This window comes from Carettochelys insculpta, chromosome 6 (assembly GCF_033958435.1).
Source record: "Carettochelys insculpta isolate YL-2023 chromosome 6, ASM3395843v1, whole genome shotgun sequence".
Classification (NCBI taxonomy): Eukaryota; Metazoa; Chordata; order Testudines; family Carettochelyidae; genus Carettochelys; species Carettochelys insculpta.
In genome coordinates this window covers 15421639-15441328 of record NC_134142.1, presented here as the reverse complement: position 1 = coordinate 15441328, position 19690 = coordinate 15421639, and positions in this window count along the sequence as shown.

The following is a 19690-nucleotide window of genomic DNA, read 5'->3' as shown; positions in this document are numbered from 1 at the left end:
GCGTGTTGGAAGTTTACTAATGAAGTGCTGCATTGCATACACAGCACTTCATTAAACAAATTCCCCCCGCACTCTGTGGAAACTTCGAAGTACCGGCTTGCATCTAGCTGTGGCTCACCTGGCAGTACTTTGAAGTGCTGAGGCAATTTCAAAGTCCCTTTACTCCTCAAAATTTTGAATATTCAGCACCTCATTAGCATAATGGCGGCCATGTGCAATTCAAAATTGCTGCTTTTAAAATGCACACCGGCCGTGTAGACAGGAGCCTTTTGAAAGGACCCCCAGACTTCAAAAGCCCCTTCTTCCTATTTGGTTTTGGGAATAAGGGACTTTTGAAAACAACTAAACGCTAGCTCAAAATGCAGTTTGTATGTAGCTGGACTATTTCAAAATAAGCTGGAATATCTCTTCTGGAATATGTTCTTGTGTTCTTAAGAGTTTATTTTGAAATAATGCTGCTATATTGTACACAGTAGGGTCTCCTCATTAGCGAATGGTACATACGCAAATTCAATTTTTTGCGAGTGGCCTCACTTCCCTGGGGCTCCGAGCCCCACCCCCATTCACAAAAATCAATATTCGCGAGGATACAGAACACAGAACCCTCATGAATGTTGAGACCCTGATGTATATTATACATGCGACAAAATTCATTTCTTGTACTCGCTTTGCTAATGCAAACACCTGTGTCACCCTAATCAAAATGATAAAATGTGCCCTAAATCTGCTACATTTTGAACATTAATAGCTCCTGTTTCTCACATTGTGCATGGAGGCCCTTCTTACCTAACTATGGATATAATTTCTTTGTACAAAGCAGCACTCATGTACGAAAGACTTGAATGTAGCAATATGGCTTAGTGTACCTGTACAAATGCAAGCACAAAATTTGCATGTAGAAATTAAGAAGCTACTTTTAAAACTTGTGCAGTGAGATCTAAACAGACAGAAGCTCTACCTGCAAATGAAGATTTACAAATTCAGGAGGCCTTATTCTTATAGAGCAAGGTAAAAGATAACTTTACCTCAGTTTAAATACTTAATCTTCAGCCTAGCTTTCAACATACACTGTGTATTTATAGCCATTGTATAAAGGGAACATGAACAATAACGTTTGTTAAGTGTTTTAATAAACATGAGAGTTGCGGGTAGGCTCCAGAATGTATTTTATGATTTTCAGTCATCCTGGCTAGCATGATTCAATGCAAGAGTGAATTTACATCATGTGCCTTCAACAGCTCATAAATTGCAGTGTTAATAATATTAGTGGGATGCTGCTGCTTATCTTTGCAAAAAGACTCATCAAAATGAGTCCATGGTGTTCTAAAATACCCTGCATTAGTTGAAGATCTGTCATTTTGGTTAATCCTGGGATACATGGGGCTTGTTATAAACTTGCATGACGAGAGAGGATAGGAAATTGCACTGCCCCAAGAGGCAACTGGGAGTCAGATTGTGACCCAGAATCACAGTCTGATTCCAGTCCTGATTATTTTTTCCTCTCCCCTCAGTGTAGTTATAGTGGCTGCCCTGTTGGAGTGGAGTCAAGCAGTGGTCAGGTAAGCCAGTCCAGGTAGGTACACTGTACTCTTAGGACATTTATTGCTGGTACACAGTGCCGGAAAGATATTCGATATGCACTGAACACCGTGGGTCTCTCCCGGGAACTGTAGGGGGGAAAAGAACAGAAGGTGGAGCCACCAGGTGGCCCCACACTGGTGGTTCCTCCAGCACAGCTGTGCCACCTCTAGCCCTGCCCCTAGCCCTTGCCTTTCCTGCCTGGGGTGTGTGCAACAGGGCCGGGTGGGGGGATGGGGATGGTACAGCTGTGCCAGAAGACAGAGGTATCCAGTGCAGCTGGAGGACAGAGCCCCACACCAGAGAATGTGAGATGGGGAGGGAATGGGAGAGTGTGAGGGCTGCAGGCTGGGGGGAGGGAGGAATCATGTGGGTGTTCATGTGCCCCTCCCTCTTAGCTGGTTCTCCCCTTTGTCTTGGTCTGCACTAGGAAAGTAAGTTGATTTCAGATACGCAATTCTAGCTATGACAATTGCGTAGCGAGTATCAACTTATCTGAAATCAACTTACCTGGCTGTCCCCACTGAGGAAGGTCTCCCATCAACATCTGATAGGTTGATTTCATGCGTCCCTACTACGTGTGAAACTGAACCCTGGAAGATCAACCCCGAGTGGGTCGATCTTCTGGGTAATGTAGACCCAGGGGTTTAACTCTTTGGAAGGACACAAAGGCCACGTTTATATTACCAGGAAGATCAAACTGCTCAGGATTGATCTTTTGGGAAATGTTGATGTGGCCTTTGTCCCCCTTCCAAGAGTCAAACCCCTGAGTTTGAACCCAGGTCTCTAGGATCTAGACCAGTGACAATTGAGGAGACCAACCACAAAGTGTACGTGGCCTGCCTTTTCCTGATGCACGCAGGTACACACATAGTGGCTGCACCCTGCATATGCCACCACCGCCACTGTCCATAAGGCCTTAAATGGTAGCTTTTATATGGGCCGTTTCTCTGCTCCAGTATCAAAAAACTGCTGAGGGGGACAGATGGATCCCATAGAGGGGACTCATCTTCCTCAGCAGCATTCCTGCTCTCATTTCCATTGAAGGGAGAGAACTGGACCAGTGCCGGCACAGCATTAACGAACCTTTCTGCCAGACCACCTGTGGGACTCCCACCGGGATGAAGCCCCTCCCCAAACAAGCAGGCAATAAGTGTCACAATTCAGCCCCATTTAGGTAACATTTGCCCAGGTATATACATGTTACAATTTGTTCTTTTTAATCAGGGAAAGCATAACCAAGAGTTACCAGCAAGAAGAATAGGAAAAATGATTCCTAGGGGAGAAGTTTATTGCCTTAGGTACAATGCAGCAAGACATGAAGAATACAGGTGTGCCCCTCTAATCTGGCAACATGGATGGTCCAGCATGATTTTAGTTAGCCGGATTTCCACTTATCATGGGTGTGGCCAAGTTGCACAAGGTCCCATAAAGTCTGTGTTCTGTGCTGTCATTTAGCTCTAACTTACCCTCAAATGTCTCCTAAGAGCCTAGTAAGCAGTGGAAGTGTTGGTAATGCTGCTAGACAATAATAATATTGACTTCCCATGGTTCGACAAATTCTCTTATCTGGCACCAGTTAGGTCCCACGAGGGCCAGACTAGAGAGGTTCAACTTGTACCTTAAAGGTTGTTCTCAATGGCTACGTCTACATGTGCATGCTACATCGAAATAGCTTATTTCGATGTAGCGACATCGAAGTAGTCTATTTCGATGAATAACGTCTACACGTCCTCCAGGGCTGGCAATGTCGACGTTCAACTTCGACGTTGGGCAGCACGACATCGAAATAGGCGCTGCGAGGGAACGTCTACACGCCAAAGTAGCACACATCGAAATAAGGGTGCCAGGAACAGCTGCAGACAGGGTCACAGGGCAGACTCAACAGCAAGCCACTCCCTTAAAGGGCCCCTCCCAGACACAGTTGCACTAAACAACACAAGATCCACAGAGCCGACAACTGGTTGCAGACCCTGTGCATGCAGCATGGATCCCCAGCTGCGGCAGCAGCAGCCAGAAGCCCTGGGCTAAGGGCTGCTGCACACGATGACCATAGAGCCCCGCAGGGGCTGGAGAGAGAGCGTCTCTCAACCCCTCAGCTGATGGCCACCATGGCGGACCCCGCTATTTCGATGGTGCGGGACGCAGATCATCTACACGTGCCCTACTTCGACGTTCAACTTCGAAGTAGGGCGCTATTCCCATCCCCTCATGGGGTTAGCAACTTCGACATCTCACCACCTAACGTCGATGTTAACATCGAAATAGCGCCCAACACGTGTAGCCGTGACGGGTGCTATTTCGAAGTTGCCGCCGCTACTTCGAAGTAGCGTGCACGTGTAGACATGGCCAATGCTCATTTACAGGAAAGCAAAATTAAATTCTATGTATAGCCAGATGTTTAATTCCAGAAATCTCTGTGTAAGAAGAGGGATTTGAAAACCTCAGAGCTGCTATAGCCAGCTCCTTCCTGAATTGATTTACTTGACATACAGCTTGTGGTTTATTTTGGGTTTTTGCTGCCTTAAGCTCTTCTTCTTTTTCAATCACTTCTATATACATGTAAAAGGTCAGCATGGATTGCTAATAGACATATTTGTCAGCTACTACATATACATTAGTCTCTCGCATCTCCATCCATGGTCCTGTCATTCTTTCATTCATTTCCAATGTTTTCCAACTTGACAGATAAGTTAGATTTACACACAATAATGTTCTATTATCCTGAAAGATCAAACCACATTTTAAAAAACTTGAGGTACCCAAACTCACTCCCTGATCACTAGAATGCAGGTGCCCTCAAGATGAATACGACGGCTTGACAACATCACACATGAAGTGCAGAATTTTGCATCGAACTGAACATCCACAGGACATTTAGAAGTTATATTTTAGTTCCACAAACTAGAACTGCTCCATCCACCAGGACTGAAGTCCCGACTCTTGAAAAAGCAACATGTGGCATTTAGTTGTCATAGTTTCACATCTCATTGGATAGATGAGACTTCCACCAACATAGCACCCTAAAAATTTGTGGGACACTGTAGCAGTGAGGCAGCACAAAGCATCCCATCAACTGAATGACCCACAACATGCCCTACAGAGCCTACAATGTTCCATGCAGGGATCCCATCCATGCTCATTCATTACCTAAACTCCAACTGGCACATGAGGCTGCAATGCATCGCCTCAGCAATGCAAGCTGACATGAGCCCCTCAAGGCCGCCTTCCATTCTACTCTTCTCTTGAAATTTTGAATCCAGTTTAAGACTGGGTCCTTCTCTTCAAGTTCTTTGGTGGTCCAAGCCAAGGATATGTTTAAAAAACCCATCCTCCTTGAACGCTGGGCTGAAGATTGCATTTTCAGACAGCTTTGCTCCTCTGACCTATCATAGACCTCCAAGTGCAAGGTGTGTTTATATCAACCTGTGTAGTAAACATGCCCCAAAGAAAAGGCACTGCTTTGTGAGAGGATAAAGAGCAAACATGAGAGATATTAGTCACAGTGGGTGACTGCTGTGAGGTGTTCAGATACGAGGTTGACCAGTGTGGTATAAGAGCCTATAGAGAATAGATTTGGGCTTGACCCTGCGCAGCTTGTGAGATCTGATAATCTCACAATGTGAAGTGGCAATATTTTAGGTACAGGCATGCAATAGTAGATATGCATAGTGCTGGCTGAACCTCTCTAATCCGGAACTCTCTCATCTGGCCAATTTTGTAATCCTGCATTATTTAGTTAGCCAGACAACCACTTGCCTTGGGTGTGGCTAAGTTTTCCGTGTTCCCATAAAGTTTGTTGACAACCACATTGTATCTGATGAAGTGGGTCTTTGACCACGAAAGCTTATACTCCAAAATATCTGTTAGTCTATAAGGTGCCGCAGGACTTCCAGTTGTTTTTGCCACCAGTCCTGGCTCTCAGTGTTCTGTGCTGATATTTAGCTGTAATTTACCGCTGAATGGTTTCTAAGAGCCCAGTAAGCAGTGGAAGTGTTGGTAATGTGATGGAAAACATTGACCTCCCGTCATCCGGCAAATTCCCTCCTCCACCAGTCACGTCCCAGGGTGACAGACGAGAGACGCTCAACCGGTAGAACCTTTCTTTTTGTATATCACCTGTGTGTAAACTACTTCTAAAGTTTGTTTCTTATTCAATATTGTATGAACCCTTCCCTGGGAGCCCAAGGGAGTAGCAGCTGCCCATGCTCCCCCAGCTTCCCTGAGGCTCAGAGAAGTGACTTCCTCCAGCAGCTGCATCTGCACAGATGCTGGTGGAAAAGGAGGGCAAATATGGGACAATGAGTCCCTTTTACAAAATAAGTCAGGACTCCTTTTTGGTGTCCCAAATACAGGACCGCCCAACCAATAAGGAACAGATGGTCACGTTACCCTCAGTGAGGATGGTCAGGTAAGTCGATGTTAAGTAAGTCGATTCTAGCTATGCAATTGCTGTAGCTAGAATTGCATCTCTGAAACCAACTTAGTTTCCTAGTGTAGACCTGGCCTTAGTCTGCCCTTGGCTCCTACTTTCTACCACGGACAACATGCCTCTCTCTCTGAACTACCTGCACACTGAGTCCTAAAAACCTAGGTAAGCTCCTTGAGTGTTACAGATAGGTAAGATGAAAATATGAACATGGAGCAAAGATGAAAATCTATGTCTGATTCCCAACCAGCAAATCAATGCTTAGAAATGTTAAAGAAAACAATCAAGATAGGAATGAAGAAGATACATTGTACTGCAGCACTGAGGTCAGTACTTGTGCTGACAGAACAAAGGTGCATGTTGAAAACAAGCAACACAAGAAGCTAAAAGAAGAAAGTGAGCTTCCGAATAAACAGTTGGAAACTTTCATTAGGTCTTCAGTAAAAGTGAGGACACATCACGACTGTGTCAAAAAATTTGTGCGCACTCTTTGTTTTGCCAGACAACTGCTGTTAGTAGCAGAGGGGTCTATTCATGATGTGCTACAATACTGTCGAGCAGCAAAAAGCCTTCCTAATGCAGACAACCTCGTTGGTAGGTATCTGAAAAAAAAACAAGGATGCTTTCGTATCCGATGGAAGAAATTGCTGGAAATGTGCTGTCTAGGCTGATATTTTGATGAGTCCACTGATGTTTTGGACTGGACAATCCTTGGCCTTTTGTTTTTTTTATTTCAAAGTGAACAAACCTACATTGTTTTGTGCTGATGAGATTTTCATTCTCGTAAACTGGAGTGACTTTCTCCAACTACTGCCAATGTATTTGCCAAAATTACTGAATCCTGACAACCAAAATCTCAGCACAACCAGGCATAAAACCTGCAGAAGAAATACACCACAAGAAAACCCAGCTGTTTCTGGAAACCTCTCTTACCCTGGAACACAAGGAAAAAAAATTGAAACTTTGAACACAATTCTCAGCAAGAAATAAGAGGCAATTGGAGCCTGTGAACTGAACCTCAAAGTGATTTAATTTGGCAAGTCACCCAGGTATTGCACCCCTTCCATAAGGTGAATTTTGCAGCAGACTATGACCATTCTGCTAGCACCTTCCAGCCATTTGCCAATAAAGCTAAAATTTCAAATTTGAAAAGGGATTTTACTACTTATGCCTAATCCTGACAATTCAAAAACTGGATGTGCTGGCTTTCTGGAACAATCAAGTCACACTTCCCAACTTCAGCAATGTGGCACAGTGAGCTTTAAGTGTATCACCTGTATCTATCGATGCACAGTACATATTTTCAAAGTTAGACAACCTCCAGCCAGCAAGAAGTTCAATATGAATGAGGATACTTTGGAGCAAATTGCATGTGTATAAACAAACCAGAATTTCTGGAAAAACTACTGGCTCTGAGAGACACAAAATATGCATTTGCACATTAAAATAAGTTTTAGTTATTTTTGAGTAAAATCATGGGTGGGAGTAAAAGGCAAAGGGAAGCAGTCCCTCCCCTGGGTCTTAGAGCTCAATGCGTCTCTTCCAATCCCCATTTTGACCATTCCTGAAGGTTCCCAAAACAAGTTGTTGCAGCTTACAGACTGGTGACTTTTCCCCCTAAAGTGGATCTTTTAACTTAAAAGCCTTCAAGCTTGCCAGACATATTAGCATAACATTAGACCTTTGAAAGAGCCATTTTAGCAGTTATGAAGCCATGAACCCTATTTAAAGACAAAACAGTTGTGCATTACTATGGGTACAGAACCTTAGTTTAAAATTTACTTTAAATATTACATTAGTTTGTGACAGAAGTTTATAAAATCACATTCATCCAGACCTGTGCTGACTTTGGTAATCTCAGAGGAATGTACGAGGGTATGAAGAAGGCATTAGGACCCACCCAGAACAAGATGGCACCTCTGAAATCCAAATCTGGTGAAGTCATCGCTGACAAAGCCAAACAGATAGAGCGCTGGGTTGAGCACTACTCCGAGCTGTACTCATGCGAGAACGTTGTGGTTGATGCAGCCCTCGATGCCATCGAGCTCCTACCAGTAATGGACGAACTGGATCAGGAACCGACTGTGGATGAACTGAAGAGAGCCGTCGACAGCATTGCAGCAGGAAAGGCCCCTGGCCAGGATGGTATACCACCAGAAGTAATCAAGTGTGCCGCGGACACACTCCTGGAACCCCTACATGAGCTACTGTGCCTGTGCTGGAAAGAGGGTGAGGTTCCACAGGATATGCGCGATGCTAACATTGTAACATTGTATAAGAACAAAGGAGACAGAAACGACTGCAACAACTACCGTGGAATCTGCCTCCTAAGCGTCACTGGTAAACTGTTCGCTCACGTCATCTTTGGCAGACTCCAGAAGATTGCTGAGAGGGTATATCCTGAATCACAGTGCTGATTCCGTGCAGAGAGGTCTACCGTTGACATGGTCTTCTCTCTAAGGCAGCTGCAGGAGAAGTGCAGGGAGCAGGGGAAGCCACTCTACATAGCCTTCATCAACCTGACCAAGGCCTTTGACTTGGTCAGCAGGGATGGACTGTTCAAACTGCTCCACAAGATAGGCTGTCCTCCACGGTTACTCAAGATGATCCAGTCGTTCCATGAACACATGAGAGGAACCATCCAATATGACGGCACACTATCGGATGCTGTCAGAATCAGGAGCAGCGTCAAACAAGGATGCGTGCTTGCTCCAACATTGTTCGGGATCTTCTTTGCACTCCTCCTGAAGCATGCCTTTGGATCTTCAACAGAGGGCATCTTGCTGCACACAAGATCTGAAGGGAAACTGTTTAATCTTGCAAGGCTGAAAGCTAAGTCTAAGGTGCGGGAAGTCCTCATCAGAGACATGCTGTTTGCAGATGATGCTGCTGTAGTGTCTCACACAGAAGACCAGCTTCAAAAACTGCTGGATCGGTTCTCCAAAGCGTGCAAGGACTTTGGGCTTACCATCAGCCTAAAGAAGACAAACGTACTCCATCAGGATGTTGCTGAATCCCCATCAATTAGCATTGACAACTATACGTTAGAGGTCGTCCACGAGTTTGTTTACCTCGGGTCCACCATCACTGACACCCTGTCATTGGACACTGAGCTAAATAGGAGGATGGGAAAAGCGGCCACAACTCTGTCCAGACTCAGCAAGAGAGTGTGGAATAACAACAAGCTGTACACTCACACCAAAATGCAAGTCTACAGAGCCTGCATCCTCAGCACCCTCTTTTATGGCAGCGAGACTTGGACCCTGTATACCCGCCAGGAAAAGAGGCTGAACGTCTTCCACTTGCACTGCCTCAGGCGCATCCTTGGAATATCATGGAAGGACAGAGTGACCAACACCACCATCCTCGAGCAAGCTGGAATCCCAACTGTACACACCCTCCTCAGGCAGCGTCGGCTCCGCTGGCTTGGCCACGTCCACAGGATGAATGATGGAAGGATTCCAAAAGACATCCTGTATGGTGAGCTAGCCTCTGGCAAAAGACCTCCCGGACGCCCCCAGTTGCGCTACAAAGATGTCTGCAAGAGAGACCTCAGAGAGGTAGACATCGAGCTGGACAACTGGAAAGAACTAGCAGACGACCACAGCAGATGGAGGCAGGGGTTACACAAGGGCCTTCAGAAAGGCTAGATGAGGATCAGACAGCTAGCAGAGGAGAAGCGAGCGCACAGAAAGCACACTAAGGACTTGCCAGCCACCCACCACATCTGCAAGAGCTGCAGCAAGGACTGTCACTCTCGTGTGGGTCTTCATACTCACAGTAGACGCTGTAAATGAAGTCCTCAATTGAAACTATAAAGGGCGCGATCCATAGTCTATGCAGACTGAAGGATGCCTACTACTACTACCGTAGTTATGAAGCCATGAACCCTATTTAATGACAAAACAGTTGTGCATTACTATGCGTACAGAACCTTAGCTTAAAATTTACTTTAAATATTACATTAGTTTGTGACAGAAGTTTATAAAATCACATCTCTAAAAAAATCCTTGCATAGCTGGTTAGATGCACAATCTAAGCGTTCAGCTTTAGCCTTAAATGCCTGGATCTTCAGACATTTAGGGGTTTTGTTTGGTTTTGTTTTTCCGTAAATTCTTCAAAAGAGAACCTGAAATATCTAAAATACACATTTGAACGTTAAAGTACAAAAACTTGCTTCCAAAATCCTCCTGCCCATTGTATATACCTCTAATCTCCTTTCACCCCTTAAAGAGACAGCATTCCTCTTCTTCCAGATAGCTGGATGAATGAGTTTCCCTTTTACTTCTATTTGATGAAGTAGACCCCTCCACCAAAAGTGCCTAAAAATCTTTGAAAACTTATTTTAACAAACATATAGCTAAATTTCAAAGCATGTCTTGTTATAGAAATTACACAAAAGTGTTCCCTTTCTCAAACATATGTCCCAAATATGGGACAGGAAGACATGGTGGGGTAGGGGCAGCTTCTCCCGGCTCCACCAAGCCCCAGGGAGCCAGGAAGGAGGTGGCAGCCCTAAGCCCCAGGGAAGCAGCAGCCCCTGGTGCTCCCCAGGAGTCCTGGAGAAGCAGCAGGGATGCAGCAGCCACTCACTCTCCCCCTCCCCCACTTCCCTGAGGCTTGGGGAAGTGACCTACCTGCTCTGCTTGCGGGAAAGGTCAGCAGTTCGGGGGGCAAGGTGACAAATATAGGACAATTAGTCCCCTTTAAGAAATAAGTAGGGGCACCATTTTGGCATCCCAAATACGGGACGGATGGGCACCCTAACAATGAACTTTGTTACGAACACACTAAACTGCTCTGACTAGTTAATTTAAAATAATGTCTTTGTTTTAGTGAGTTTAAACATGCAGCTTTCTGAAACAATTCCTTTTTGAAGGCTTAACAGTGTATTTGAAACATAAAAGCAGCTTAGTAATACTGATAAAGAAAATGTAAAACAGAGAATGGTTGTATCATATGTTCCGTAATATTTAATATTGTATTCAGCAGGACAGCTGACTTGCCCTTACTACAAAGTTTTGGCAAATAAATCTCTGACAAACTTCAGGGTATATTAAAAAAAACCTGCAAGTGACAGTTTTAATCTTCAAATTTAGTGCTTTTAATTCGGGACTGTCACCATGTCCAGTCTTCCCATTCTGGCACGCAGTGGGAAACAAGCCCCACTTCCTTTGGAGAGAAATTGTAGAAGAGTGTTCCCCCTGCCCCAATGTCATTTGCTACAATTGGGTTCAGGGATGTGGCTGGAAAGGATGAGCAAGGAGAAAAGGGAGACAGTGGACCTGGGTAGAGCTGCGGTGGAGTACTGGTGGGGCCACAGGCAGGGGAGCTTGCTTCCCCAAGCAGCAGCTTCCCCAACCACCCATGATTTTTCTCCTTTCTTCCCCTGAATCTTTTTGATTTTAAAAAAAAAAAAAAAATCAAACCCAATTTCATCCTGGTTTGAATGCTTGGAAAATAAACATTGAAACATTGACAGTTTTTTTTTTTTAAACAAAAACTAAAAAAATGCAACACTTCTTACACTCATGTTGCTATAACAACTGTAAATTGTGATTGATACAGCTCCATTTTATGTTGTAGACAGGCTGGGTAACCGGCTAAACTACAAAAATTCAAACTGAATTCCCTTCATGAAGAAATATCTTATTAGCACATTTTAGGACAATACACCAAATGTATTTGTTTATAAATTATTCCAGAGATAAAACATTTATAGTGGTATCTAAGCTAATTGTTATATATCAGACTGGTGTGCTGCCTTTTTCCTACAGAAGCCCTGCCATCAGCACCCTGCACAATGATCCGTCTATCCCAAAAATAATGAATAATCTATCATGGACCTGTTTAGTCATGTTTCAGTCGGCAGAACAATGGATTTTGCACTTAGGCTTTTATTTTACAAATACAGATGAAATCATATGCAAATCTGAGACAGGCCATTGAAATATTATGAGATAAAATAATGCTCCCAAAAGAGTTAATCAAAGATATTTTGTTGCTCCAGAAATTGCTGTAGAGTTGTGACTAAACTAAGGATGGTGTACTTATACTAATGTTTATGGCTCTGATTTTGTTTTCACTACTATTGATGGTAAATCTTTCATGGATCTCATTGGAATAGGAGAGGATGGGGGTTTCAGGTTCTTCAGAAGAGAATTTTTGTTGTTGGGTTCCCCCCCTCCCCAAAACAATCAACTATTCATTAACTGCTAAGAGAAGCAATGTAAGGAAAATTTCTCCAAGAAAGACAGAAGATTTTAATTGGTTTAGTGTAAACCCCTAATTGTCTTTATTTTCTCCCCAGGAAAAAAATATTTCTGACATTTCTTGGTTGAATAACAATAAAGACAAGATCAAAACTCAGAAAGTCAATACAGGGTGAGACAAAACCTATCTATTTTTACCTTCACAAGACATGCAAATCTGTGTATGAAGTTAGCTCATTTATGGTAGAATTTATAGAAACAATCAATGAGACAGGGCTGGATGATCCATATGCCTTTGATCCAGTGCAGCAGGAAGAATTATTGGAAACAGAAGACAGACAGCATGAAGGCAGGGAGACACTGAGCTCAGCAAGTCTTCTGAGCTTGGGGTTGAGATTTTCTATGAAGAATTGAGAAAAAGAAACAGAGGGTGCTCTCTGTAGCCGCGTCTACACGTGCCGGCTACTTCGAAGTAGCCGCGCCAACTTCGAAATAGTGCCCACCACGTCTACACGCGCCGAGCGCTATTTCGAAGTTGAAATCGACGTAAGGCAGCGAGATGTCGAAGTCGCTATCCTCACGAGGAGATGGGAATAGTGCCCTACTTCGATGTTGAACGTCAAAGTAGGGCATGTGTAGCCGATCCACGTCCCGCAACATCTAAAGAGCAGGGTCCGCCATAGCGGCCATCAGCTGAGGGGTTGAGAGGTGCTCTCTCCAGCCCCTGAGCTCTATGGTCGCCACGTGCAGCGGCCCCTTAAAGCTCCCCGCCCCCTGCATTCCTGTGCAGGAAGCTGAGAGTGCGTGCAGGCAGCAGTGTTGCCACGCGGCTAGCCTGCACACACCTCTGCAGCCCCAAGCCGCCCCCCCCCGCTGCGATGGCTGCCCATCAGCCCCCCAAGCGCCCCCAGGGCACCCCCCCCCAAGGGGAGCCAGGGCTCCCAGGCATCCAGCCAGCTTGGCAAAAGGCAGCAGGGCCCCTCCTGGACGGAGGCCGAGATCCAGGACCTGCTGGGGCTCTGGAGCGAGGAGGAGGTGCTCCAGGTAATGGGGAGTAAGAGGTGGAACGCGGATGCGTTTGCTCAGCTGGCCGAGGGCCTGGCCGCCCAGGGGTCACCCTGCCCACACTCCTGATCACATCAGGAGTAAGGTGAAGGAGCTGCGGCAGGGTTACGCCCGGGCCCGGGATGCAGCCAGTCGATCTGGGGCCGCCCCCGCCACTTGCCCCTTTTACAGGGAGCTCAGGTCCATCCTGGGCCCCCGGTACACCTCCTCCCTGCCAGCCACTCTTGACACTTTGGCCGACGAGCCCCAGCAGGCCCCGGAGGCGGAGTCCACCCCGGAGGCAAGCCCCGCACCCCAGGGGCCCCCCCAGGAGCCCACCGCTGGGATGCCAGAGGAGGAGGAGGAGGGGGAATCCTCCTCCAGCGACGGGGGGCTGCGGATCATCCTGCCGTCCCGAATCTCCAGCAGGGCGTCCACCCAGAGGGTGTCCCCCGACCGTGGGAGCGGACCGTCAGGTTTGTACCCCCCTGGTGCACACCCCAGGAGTTGAGGGGCAGGGACAACAGACATGACCAGGGCCCTCCACATGCCCAGATGACCATGGCCTCAAGGACAGCAGTGGCATGTCCCTCAGAAGAGTACATCAGCCCCTGCCCCCTCAGCAGGACAGTGCCATGCCCCATCCCTGGGGATGGGGGGGAGAGGAACCTAGGGTCCCCGGGGGGGAGGGGATGGGACACCCATCAGCAGCAGCAGCAGCATCTCACGGGGATAGGGAACCAGCAGCAGAGGGGCGGGGGGACAAGGGCCACGGCTCGGGGGCCACACTAATGGCTGTCTCCACTCTTCTTTCCCCCCTGTGTTCCGCAGCTGCACCATCCATCGGAGGGCCCGGAGAGCGCCGGCAAGGTGTCCGTGGTCCCGGAGAGCCCACCGGGGCCATCCCAGCAGGCCAGCCCCTCGGCGGAGCACCAACCAGCCCCAGGACAGGGCCGACGGCGGAGCCACCACCACCCGAGGACGGCCACGGACCCCCAGCTGCTTACGACCCTCCGGCATCAGCTGGAGGTGTCGGAGCGGTGCTTGCGGGTGGACGAGCGGTGGCTGGAGCTACAAGAGCAGGCGCTGGCCTGGTGCCAGGAGGCATGGGGGCCTTTATGCGCACATTCGAGCGCACAGCGGAATACCTGGGCCCCCATGCCGCGCTGCCCACCGCTCTGCTCGCCCTGCCTGCCACTCCACCCGCTGCTCCGACTGCCGTCCGCCACCCCGGGGCCTTCCGCCTAGGGGACCTGGGGCCTGCTGACACCCGCCGGCCATACCTGCCGGTTCTCCCGGCCCCCAGCCAGCCTCGGCCAGGGCTCAGGCCGAGGCAAGGGTCGTGCCCGCCAACCCCGGGCGCTGGACAGTAGAGGGGTGCGGGGCCCAGGATGTGGCCCCCCCATGTACATATCCCCCCCATACAATATATTTGTATATAGTTTGTGTTACACCTGTTCTGTTATATGGTACCTGCCCCCCATGTAAATAGTTCCCCCCTTTTGTTCTGCTCTCTCTCTATATATATTTTTGCTGTTTGAATAACAAGACAAATCAACGTTTTTTGGTTTCAAAAAAAACAGCTCCATTTTTATTTGCAAGAAAGGCGGGGGTGTGCTCTTGGGTGCTCTGTGGTGTGGGCAGGGAGTGTTGTGGAGGATGGGGGGGTGCAGTGGGGGGCCTGCCAGCGTTCACCCCATGGCCTGGTTGAAATGGGCCCACAGGGCCTCCCAGACCCGGATCCCCTCGGGGTCCACCTGGTGACTGGGGGCAGCGGGTGGCTGCACGTCAGCCCTGCCAGCCTCCACAGCCCAGCCCTGGAAGAATGCCTCCCCCTTGCTCTCGACCAGGTTGTGGAGTGCGCTGCATGCATCCACAACCTGGGGGATGTTGGTGGGGCCTGCGTCAAGGCGGGTGAGGAGACACCTCCAGCGCCCTTTGAGGCGGCCAAAAGTGCACTCAACCACCTGGTGCGCATGGTTCAAGCGCGTATTGAAGCGCTCCTGGCTGGCTGAGAGATGGCCCGTGTAAGGGTGCATGAGCCAGGGCAGGAGGGGGTCCACCGCAAATGCGATGACGCAGAGGAGCATGGTGGTGTCCCCCACAGGGATCTCCCGCTGGGGGATGTAGGTCCCCACCTCCAGCCGGCGGCACAGGCCCAAATTCCTGAACACCCAGGTGTCGTGGGTGCTTCCAGGCCACCCAACGTAAATGTCCAGGAGCAGCCCCGGCTGTCCACCAAGGCCTGGAGGACCACAGAATGGTAGCCCTTCCTGTTCAGGAAGCGTCCTCCGCTGTGCTCCAGGGCACGGATGGGGATATGGGTCCCATCCAGATCCCCAAAGCAATTTGGGAAGCCCAGGCTGGCAAACCCCGCGACGGCGGCATCCGGGTCCCCAAGCCACACGAGCCTGTGGAGGAGCAGGGCATTGATGGCGTGGACGACCTGCAGGGGAAGGACATGGGAGAGCACCAGTGAGGGGTGTGCAGGGTGTGTCTGGCCCTCCACCCCAGGGCTGCCCGCCCCCGGGTCCTCTTACCTCCATGAGGACAGCCCTGACGGTGGCGTTGCCCACGGCAAACTGCTGCTCCATGGATCGGTAGCTGTCTGGAGTGGCCAGCTTGCAGACAGCGATGCCGACCCATTTCTCCACCGTGAGGGCACACTGCATGGTGGTGTCCTGATGCCTCAGTGTGGGGGTGAGCCACTGGGAGAGCTCCAGGAATGTCTGCCGGCTCATGAGAAAGTTGTGGAGCTAGCGGTCATTGTCCCACTCGCCAAGCACGAGCCGCTCCCACCAGTTGGTGCTCATGGGGTAGCTCCACAGCCGGGGGCATGTGCGGCGGGGGGGGCGTTTGGAGGGCAGCAAGGTCTGGGGTTGCTTCCTCCTCCCCTGTGGGCAGCTCCTCTTCTGTGAATAAAAGGTGGTCAGCTGCCTTCTGCATAGCATTGAGCAGGGCGAGCACTGCTCCTGCAGGGGCGGCTGTGTGGACCTGTGGCGGCTGCTGCTGCTGTTGCTGGGGGTCCATACTACTTCGACGGGTGTGCGTGCCTGTGGCTCTGCAGACCGTGTGCTGTGCAGGCTGAGTGTGTCTGGGAGGGGCCCTTTAAGGGAGCGGCTAGCTGTTGCCCCGGAAGTGCTAGTCCGCCCTGTGACCCTGTCTGCAGCTGTTCCTGGCACCCTTATTTCGATGTGGGCCACTCTGGCGTGTAGACGCTCCCCTGCAGCGCCTACTTCGATGTGGTGCTGCCCAACATCGACATTGAACGTCAACGGCACCAGCCCTGGAGGACGTGTAGACACTATTCATCGAAATAGCTTATTTCGATGTCGCTACATCAAAATAAGCTATTTCGATGTAGCATACACATGTAGACGTAGCTTGTTGGTGGAGTGGGGAAATAGAGCCTATGGGTTCTGCTCCTCAGTGCCCTGACCAGTAAAGCCCTGTTAATCCGTGGATATCCTCTTTATATCCACAGGTATCTGCATCCACAGATGTCACAGTGGATATCTACAGTTCATTTTTGTGGATGTGGATACAAATTTTGTATCTACAACCCTGCAAATTTGCAGGTATCTGTTATATATCCATGTATCAGAGGGGTAGCCGTGTTAGTCTGTACCCGCAAAAACAATAAGTCCTGCGTCACCTTGTAGACTACATCTGCATCTGACAAAGGGGGTCTTTTTCCACGAAAGCTTATGCTCCAATAAATCTGCTACTCTACAAGATGACACGGGACTTCTCGTTGTTTTTATATTCCTGGGTATCCACATCTGCAGAGGTCAGCGTGGATATCTGCAGTTCATTTTTGCAGATACAGATGCAAATATAGATTTTATATCTGCACAGGGCTCTACTGGCCGCTATACCCAGATACTTTCCCTGAGACCTGGGATCAGAAACAAGGAGACCTGATCTCCAGTCCTCCGATTTAACCATTTGCAAACACTCCCTCAGAGTGTTTGGCCTATGGCCCAAGAGTTCTGACTCCATTCCATCACTTTACTTATGCACCAAGGAGGAACACACAGGCAGCCCACCTGCATTTGTGGTTTGCTGACTGCAAACCCTCATGTCTTCATATCTAGACATCCTCTCTGATCCACTTTTGTCTTCATCGTGCCATCCCCTTCACTGGGCAACAATCAGGCAGGGATTGGGGTGAGGACTGAGACCCCAAACTCTCAGATCCTTATAAGCAAATTCTATAAGACTAAGAAACACAGAGAATCACTTCAAAATGAAATACTTTTTCCAGCTAGGAATGCAGAACCACCTGCTCTCCCAAACCTTTGAGGCTTTCTTGACAGGCTCTCTGTCCACAGGATCCACTTTCCCTCCCCCAGCCCAATGGTTGGCACTGAAGCGCTCGGTCCCTCCTCACTATCTATCACTCAAAGTCATTTCCAAAGCGTGGCATTCAAGGGGGATATGTCTGTTTCCACTAGCTGGATGTGTAACCCATTTACTATTTCAGGGGGCCAGTGAGGATTGTATAAATCATGCCACCTCAGAATTAGTCTGTCGAAATGTAGCCACACAAATAAAGGGCCAGATCTTCCACTGGCATAATTTGCCATACCTCCTCCGCACTCACTGGTGATGCACCAGTTTACTTCTGCTGGAAACACAATCCCAGAGGCCTATTAATTATGCCCAGCCCCCAGTCTTTTCCAAGTGTTCAGCGCCTGGACTCATTTTAAATTGCACCTTTAGTCAGGGCCTTCCCCATCACTGCTGGTGACCTACACGGCCCAGCACAGACACACGCCCTGCCCCTCCCCTGGAGCAGCTGCTCCATGCAGAGTTGAAGCTGTAGGGAAAAGGGGGTGCCAATTCTTTTAAAGGGAAAGTGCCATTTCTCTCCAGCCACCCACTCTGCAGCTACCCTTGCTGCACCTGAGTCCTCCAGTCTTTTGAGCGCCACTCACTGCCGCTTAAATGAGTGGCGGCTGGGTACTAAACCCGGGGGGATCAGCTGAGGGATGGGAGCACTTGACCAGCAATGTGCTGGGGGGAGCAGTGGGGGATGGGGACTGCCAGAGCAACTGGGGGGGCAGTCAGGGGCTGCTGGAGCCTTGGGACTGAACCTAAGGAATGGTTGGGGGATGGTGTGCCATGAAATTTAGTGCCCCAGATTTCATGGTGCTGCACATGGCTGCATGTTTTTTGTGTGGGTAGGGACGGCCCTGTCTTTAGCGGCCAAGTGTTGTCATCAAAACCAGAAACAGCAGTGGAGTATTTAATCTTTGATTGACTAGATTAGTGAGAGCTCACCGCCCATTTTGGTCTCTCAGGTTCACACCCTACAGAAACAAGATGGCAAAGGTAGAGCTCTTCTTAAAAACATGGCACCACAGTGGAGTTTGAACAGTTGTTCAGCCAAAGGTCATTTGAAGCAAATGGTCATTTTATATCATGAACTTTTTTAAAATGCTGCCCGCTATGGGGGTTCAGTTTCTCTTGAATGCCATTCATTCGGCACAAAGAGGAAATGAGCTGAACAGAAGGAGTAATGCATTTGCACTACAGCAAAGGTCTGAGCAGCCTGCTCTGTGAGCATTCAGTGGGATGCAAAGAAGGATACCAGTGCTTGTTTTCAATGTTTGGTTTTTTTTTTGGTTTTTTTTTTTTACATAGAGAGAGTTGCAAGAACGTTACAGTTAAGCTTTGTTATAAAGCATGTTGGAGGAATGAAGGGTATCAGTTAGTCAAAAACTGGAATCAACTTAGATTACATCTACATTGGCCGCCGCTCCCTTTTGAAAGGGGCATGCAAATGCAGCACATTGAACATGCAAATGAGGTGTAAATTTGCATAGTTAGCAGCTCATTTGCATAATAGCAGGCATTTGCAGTTCCAGAAGAGCTGTTTTTAAAATCCAAAACAGTCATGTAGATAGGATTCCTCTGAAATGAAGCCCACGTTCGAAAGCACCCTTTTTCCTAATTTTTTTTCAGGCAGAAGGGTGCTTTTGAAAACAAGGCTTCCTTTTGAAGGAACCCCACATAAAAAGCTGTTTTGTATTTTAAAAGCAATTCTTCCAGAATGGTAAGCGGCTGCCATTATGCAAATGAGGCATCAATATGCAAATTAACATCTCATTTACATTTTCAATCTGCCACATTTCAAAAAGGAGGGGCAAGTGTAGATGTAGCCTCAGAGTTATATACATAGCATTTGAATACCAATTTTCAAAGAATTGGAATACAATATAATGAAGTATAAAACAGGATAATAAACAGAGCAATAAACCAGCCGATCATAAGGATGGACAGAAACAAAGAGCAGCATTTGGATCTTCTTGGATAACTCAAGGGCAGTCTGACTATTCTCAGAAATATTTGAGTCCTGAATAGCTTTGGTATTAATTCTGCCTATCTCCAGCATCACTCCTAATTTCTAGAGCTTTTAGGT